The sequence below is a fragment of the Trichosurus vulpecula genome, chromosome 1, assembly GCF_011100635.1.
Source record: "Trichosurus vulpecula isolate mTriVul1 chromosome 1, mTriVul1.pri, whole genome shotgun sequence".
In the NCBI taxonomy this organism is placed as follows: Eukaryota; Metazoa; Chordata; class Mammalia; order Diprotodontia; family Phalangeridae; genus Trichosurus; species Trichosurus vulpecula.
This window is the reverse complement of record NC_050573.1, coordinates 317,405,569-317,412,292: the sequence shown is the minus strand read 5'-3', so window position 1 is coordinate 317,412,292 and position 6,724 is coordinate 317,405,569.

Genomic DNA, 6,724 nt, shown 5'->3' with positions numbered 1-6,724 from the left:
GCCTCTGTTACTTCATCTGTAATATGATATTGAGCTCAGTGATTCCTAATGTCCCTTAAAACTATAATCTCTTCACTATATATGTGGCAGAAACTATATGCCATGTAGGAACAATGGTTAGAATGGTTAGAGAGTAGTAAAATATAATCAGTAGCACTGAACCTTTAATTTCTGACTTGGCATGCTTTCCCTACTAGTATGTTCCTCCACATATTTCCCACAAGCATATCTGTCTCATATATGTGTACGCTTCCAAGCTTGTTCCTTATGTTTATCTACCACTTATATGTGTGGTTGTGTCACAGTGTGTGACCAGTTTTTGGAAAAGAATATGAAAAAATGCTCAATTTTTTTTTAAAGAAACCTGAATTAGTGCACTTGTTTAAATTAATTGTGTTGCCTGGCTTAGTAAAAATAAATGTATCCAAAGAGAATTATGAACTATGATTTGAAGTTCATTTATACTCAGAGTACATTAAAACCAGGTTGCTATTTTGGGGGGTGCTATAAAGAATTTATTGTGATTACTATGTGCAAAGCACTATACTAAGCACTGAGGATGCAAATACAATAACAAAGACTATCCATGAACTTAAGGAGTTTATATTCTTTTAAAAAAATAATTTATTTTTTTTTTAATTTTCGGTGATCACTTTCATAAGATTTTGAGCTTTAAATTTTCTCCCTCTCTCCTCCCAACTCCCTAAGACAGCACTCAATCTGGTAATGGGTTTTACTTATACATTCATATTAAACATATTTTCACATCAGTCATGATGTAAAGAAGAATCAGAATTCATGGGAGAAATTATGAGAAAGAAGAAACAAAACAACAAAAAGGAGAGCAAGTAGTATAGTTTGATCTGCATTCAGACCCCACAGTTCTTTCTCTAGATGTTGATAGCATTTTCCATCAAGATTCTTTTGGAATTGTCTTAGAACCTTGAATTACTGAGAAGGGCTAAGTCTATCAAAGTTATTCATCACACTCAGCATCAGTTCATATAAGTCTTTCCAGGTTTTTCTGAAGTCTACCTGTTCAACACTTCTTATAGCAAAATAGTATTCAATTACATTCATATACCACAACTTATTCAGCCATTCCCCAACTGATGGGTATCCCCTCATTTTCCAATTCTTGGCCACCAGAAAAGAAGCTGCTATAAATATTTTTGTACATGTGTGTCACTTTCCCATTTTTATGATCTCTTTGGGATAAAGACCTAGAAGTGGTATTGTTGAGTCAAAGTGTATTCAGAATTTTATGGCCATTTGGGCATAGTTCCAAATTGCTCTCCAGAATGGTTGGATCAGTTCACAACTCTGCCAATAATGCATTAGTGTTCCAATTTCTCCAAATCATCTCCAGCATTTATAATTTCACTGTTTTGTCATGTTCATCAATCTGATAGGTGTGAAGTGGCACCTAAGAGTAGTTTTGATTTGCATTTCTCTAATCAATAGTGATTTAGGGCATTTTTTCATATGATTGCAGGTAGCTTTAATTTATGAAAACTTTCTATTCATATCCTCTGGCCATTTATCAATTGGGGAATGATGCATTTTCTTATAAATTTGACTTATTTCTCTATATATTTTGGAAGTGAGGGCATTATCAAAGACACTTGTAAAAATTCTTTCCCAATTTTTGCTTCCCTCCTAATATTAGTTGCAATGGCTTTGTTTCTGCAAAGAACTTTACAATTTAACATAAACAAAATTATCTATTTTGCATTTCATAATGTTCTTTATCTTTTTTGGTCATAAATTCTTCCCATCTCCATAGATCTGAGAGGTAAACTATTCCTTGTTTCTCTAATTTGCTTATAGGATCAGTCTTTATTTCTGAATCATACACGCATTTTGACTATATTGGTATAAGGTGTAAGATGTTGGTCTATGCTTAGTTTCTGCCATACTCTTTTCCAATTTTCCCAGTAGTTTTTTTTTTTTTAATAGTGAGTTCTTATCCCAGAAGCTAGGGTCTTTGGATTTATCAAATAGTAGATTACTATATTCATTGACTGTTCTGTCTTGCATACCTAACCTATTCCACTGATCCACCAATCTGTTTCTTAGCCAGTACCAAGAAGTTTTGATGACTACTGCTTTATAATACAATTTAAGATCTGGTACAGCTAGGCCATCTTCCCTTACATTTCTTTTCATTAGTTCCCTTTATATTTTGGACCTTTTGTTTTTCGAGATGAATTTGGTTATTATTTTTTCTGTCTCTATAAAATAATTTTCTGGTAGTTAGATTGCTATGGCACTGAACAAGTAATTCAATTTAGGTAGAATTGTCATATTCATTATTTAGTATGCTTCTGATTGACCCTTCTTCCAATCTGCTGTCCCTTCTATTATTTCCCCTCTCTTATCCCCTTCCCCCCTGTTTTCCTTTAGGGTAAGATAGATTTCCATACCTACTTGAGTGTGTATTTTATTTGCCTCCTAAAGCCAAATCCAATGAAGGTAAAGCTCACTTATTCCCTCTCACCTCCCCCCTCTTTTCCTTCATTGTAAAAGCTCTTTCTTGCCTCTTTTATTTGGACCTCTCCTTTTCTCTTTTTCCCAGTACATTCCTCTAAACAATTATTTTAATGTTTAGGTTATTATCTCTTCATATTCAGCTAACTCTGTGCCCTCTGTCTACACACACACACACACACACACACACACACACACACACACACACATATATATATATATATATTCTTTCTAACTACCCTAATACTAAGAAAAAGTCTCATGAGTTACAAATATCATCTTTCCATGTAGAAATGTAAGCAGTTCAACTTTAACAAGTCCCTTATGGCTTCTCTTTCCTGTTTACCTTTTCATATTTCTTTTGATTCTTGTATTTGAAAGTCAAATTTTGGGGGGCTGAGCCAAGATGGCGGCTGGAAAGCAGGGACTAGCATGACCTCCCTGTTGAATCCCTCCAAAAACCTATAAAAAATGGCTCTGAACCAATTCTAGAATGGCAGAACCCACAAAACAGCAGAGGGAAGCAGGGCTCCAGCCCAGGACAGCCTTGATGGTCTCTGGGTGAGGTCTATTCCACACGGAGCTGGGAGCAAAGGGGAGCCCTGAGGAGCTGAGCCCAGCCAAGCCCAGTGTGAGCTGCATGGACCAACCAGACCAGAAGCTGGGTGGAAAGTGCCCTACCACCCTGAATCACTGAGCTGCAGCAGTTTCCAGACTTCTCAACCCACAAACACCAAAGACAGTGGAGAAAGTTAGTGGGAAAAGCTGCGGGAGTGGAAGGAGTTTGCTGTTAGGCTACCAGCCCCGGGGGCAGCAGAGGTGGGGCAGTTACAGCTGTTGTTGCTTCCGGCCCCAAGCCCACCTGGTGGGAGGAATTAAGTGGTGGATCAGAGCAGGAGTGCACAGCCTGCTGAAGATCTAAGCCCATTCTGGGTTGGGGGTTCTTGGGGAAGGAGTAGAGCTGGTGTGACAGAGCTGGCACCTCCCCCCCAAACGTGCAACATAGAACTCTTTAGTCTACAAGCAGTCATACCCCACTGAAAAACTCAAGGTTGAAGTTAGTTGGTTGGGAATATGGCCAGGCAGTGAAAACTCACCCAGATTCAGTCTCAGACTTTGGATTCTTTCTTTGGTGACAAAGAAGACCAAAAGTAGGCAGCATAAAGTAGGCAACCAAGCACAAGAGCCTACATCAAAAGCATCCAAGAAAAACATAAACTGGTCCCAGGCCATGGAAGAGCTCAAAAAGGATTTGGAATAGCAAGTTAGAGAAGTAGAGGAAAAATTGGGAAGAGAAATGAGAAGGATGCGAGAAAACCATGAAAAACAAGTCAATGACTTGCTAAAGGAGACCCAAAAAAATACTGAAAAATACACTGAAGAAAACAACACCTTAAAAAACAGACTAACTCAAATGGCAAAAGAGATCCAAAAAGCCAATGAGGAGAAGAATGCCTTGAAAGGCAGAATTAGCCAAATGGAAAAGGAGGTCCAAAAGACCACTGAAGAAAATACTACTTTAAAAATTAGATTGGAGCAAATGGAAGCTAGTGACTTGATGAGAAATCAAGATATTATAAAACAGAATCAAAGGAATGAAAAAATGGAAGACAATGTGAAATATTTCATTGGAAAAACCACTGACCTGGAAAATAGATCCAGGAGAGATAATTTAAAAATTATTGGACTACCTGAAAGCCATGATCAAGCTAGTGACTTGATGAGAAATTAAGATATTATAAAACAGAATCAAAGGAATGAAAAAATGGAAGACAATGTGAAATATTTCATTGGAAAAACCACTGACCTGGAAAATAGATCCAGGAGAGATAATTTAAAAATTATTGGACTACCTGAAAGCCATGATCAAAAAAGAGCCTAGGCATCATCTTTCAAGAAATAATCACGGAGAACTGCCCTGATATTCTAGTGCCACAGGGCAAAATAGAAATTGAAGGAATCCATCGATCGCCTCCTCAAATAGATCCCAAAAAGAAATCTCCTAGGAATATTTTGCCAAATTCCAGAGCTCCCAGATCAAGGAGAAAATACTCAAGCAGCCAGAAAGAAACAATTTGAGTATGTTGGAAACCCAATCAGAATAACCCCAGATCTGGCAGCTTCTACATTAAGAGATCAAAGGGCTTGGAATGCGATATTCTGGAGGTCAATGGAGCTAGGATTAAAACCAAGAATCACCTACCCAGCAAAACTGAGTATCATGCTCCAAGGCAATATATTGATTTTCAATAAAATAGAGGACTTGCAAGCTTTCTCATTGAAAAGACCAGAGCTGAATAGAAAATTTGACTTTCAAACACAAGAATCAAGACAAGCATGAAAAGGTAATCAAGAAAAAGAACAAGAAAAAGAAATTGCAAGGGACTTACTAAAGTTGAACTGTTTTGTTTACATCTCTACATGGAAAGATGATGTGTATGATTCATGAGACCTCAGTATTAGGGTAGCTAAAGGGAATATGCATATATGTATATATGTTTATGTATATGTATATATATATATAAGTGAATGTGTATGTATATATATATATTTGTGTGTATATATATATATATACATATATATATATATATATATATATATATATATATATATATATAGAGAGAGAGAGAGAGAGAGAGAGAGAGAGAGAGAGAGAGAGAGGTCACAGTGTGAGTTGAAGATGAAGGGAAGATATCTAAAAGAAATAAAATCAAATTAAGGGATGAGAGAGGAACATATTGAGAGAGGGAGACAGGAGGAGACAGAATGGGGTGGACTATCTCGCATAAAGGTGGCAAGAGGAAGCAGTTCTGTGGGAGGAGGGGAGAGGGCAGGTGAGGGAGGAATGAGTGAATCTTGCTCTCATCAGATTGGGCCTAAGAGAGAATACCATACCTACCCAATTGGGTATCTTACCCCACAGGAAAGAAGAGGGATGAAGATACAAAAAGGGGGGGATGATGGAGGGGAGGGCAGATGGGGGTGGAGGTAATCAAAAACAAACACTTTCAAAATTGGACAGCGTCAAGGGAGAAAATTCAATAAAGGGGGATGGGTTGGGAAGGAGCAAAATATAGTTAGTCTTTCACATCATGACTATTGTGGAAGGGTTATACATAATGATACACATGTGGCCTATGTTGAATTGCTTTACTTCTTGGGAAGGGTAGGTGGGAAGGGAGGAGGGGGGAGAATTTGGAACTCAAAGTTTTTAAAAACAGACATTCAAAAACAAAAAAAAAGTTTTTTGCATGCAACTAGAAAATAATATACACAGGCAATGAGGAGTAGAAATTTAGCTTGCCCTACAAGAGGGGAAGGGAAAAGGGGATGGGAGGTGAGTGAGGTGACAGAAGGGAGGGCTGACTGGGAAATAGGGCAACCAGAACATATGCCATCTTGGAGTGGGTGGGGAGGGTAGAAATGGGGAGAAAATTTTTAATTCAAACGCTTGTGAAAACCAATGCTGAAAACTAAATATATTAAAAAATAAATAAAATTAAATTATTAAAAAAAGAAAGTCAAATTTCTTGTCCTTTCAACAAGAATGCTTGGAAGTCCTCTATTTCATTGAAATTCCATTTTTCCCCATGAAATATTATACTCACTTTCCCATGGTGGGTTATTTTTGATTTTAATCCTATCTCCTTTGACCTCTGGAATATCATATACTAAGCCCTCCAATCCCTTAGTGAAGAAGCTACTAAATCTTGTGTTGTCCTAATTATGTTTCCAAAATACTTGAATTGTTTATTTCTGGCTGCTTATAATATTTTCTTCTTGACCTGCGACCTCTGGAACTTGGCTACAATATTCCTAGTGTTCACTTTTGGATCTCTTTCAGGAGGTGATCAGTGGATTCTTTATATTTATATTTTGCCCTCTGATTCTAGAATATCAGGGCAGTTTTCATTGATAATTTCTTAAAAGATAATTTCTAAGCTCTTTTTTTTGATTATGGTTTTCAGGTAGTCCAATAATTTTTAAATTATCTCTCCAGGATCATTAGTATCCATTTGGTCCATTCTAATTTTTAAGAAATTATTTTCTTCAGTGAGCATTTGAATCTCCTTTTCCATTTGGCCAATTCTGCTTTTCAAGGCATTCTTCTCCTCATTGGCTTTTTGGGCCTCTTTTGCCATTTGGGTTAGTCTATTTTTAAAGTGTTATTTTCTTCAGTATTTTGGGGGCCTCCTTTAGCAAGTCATTGACTTGTTTTTCATGGTTTTCTTGC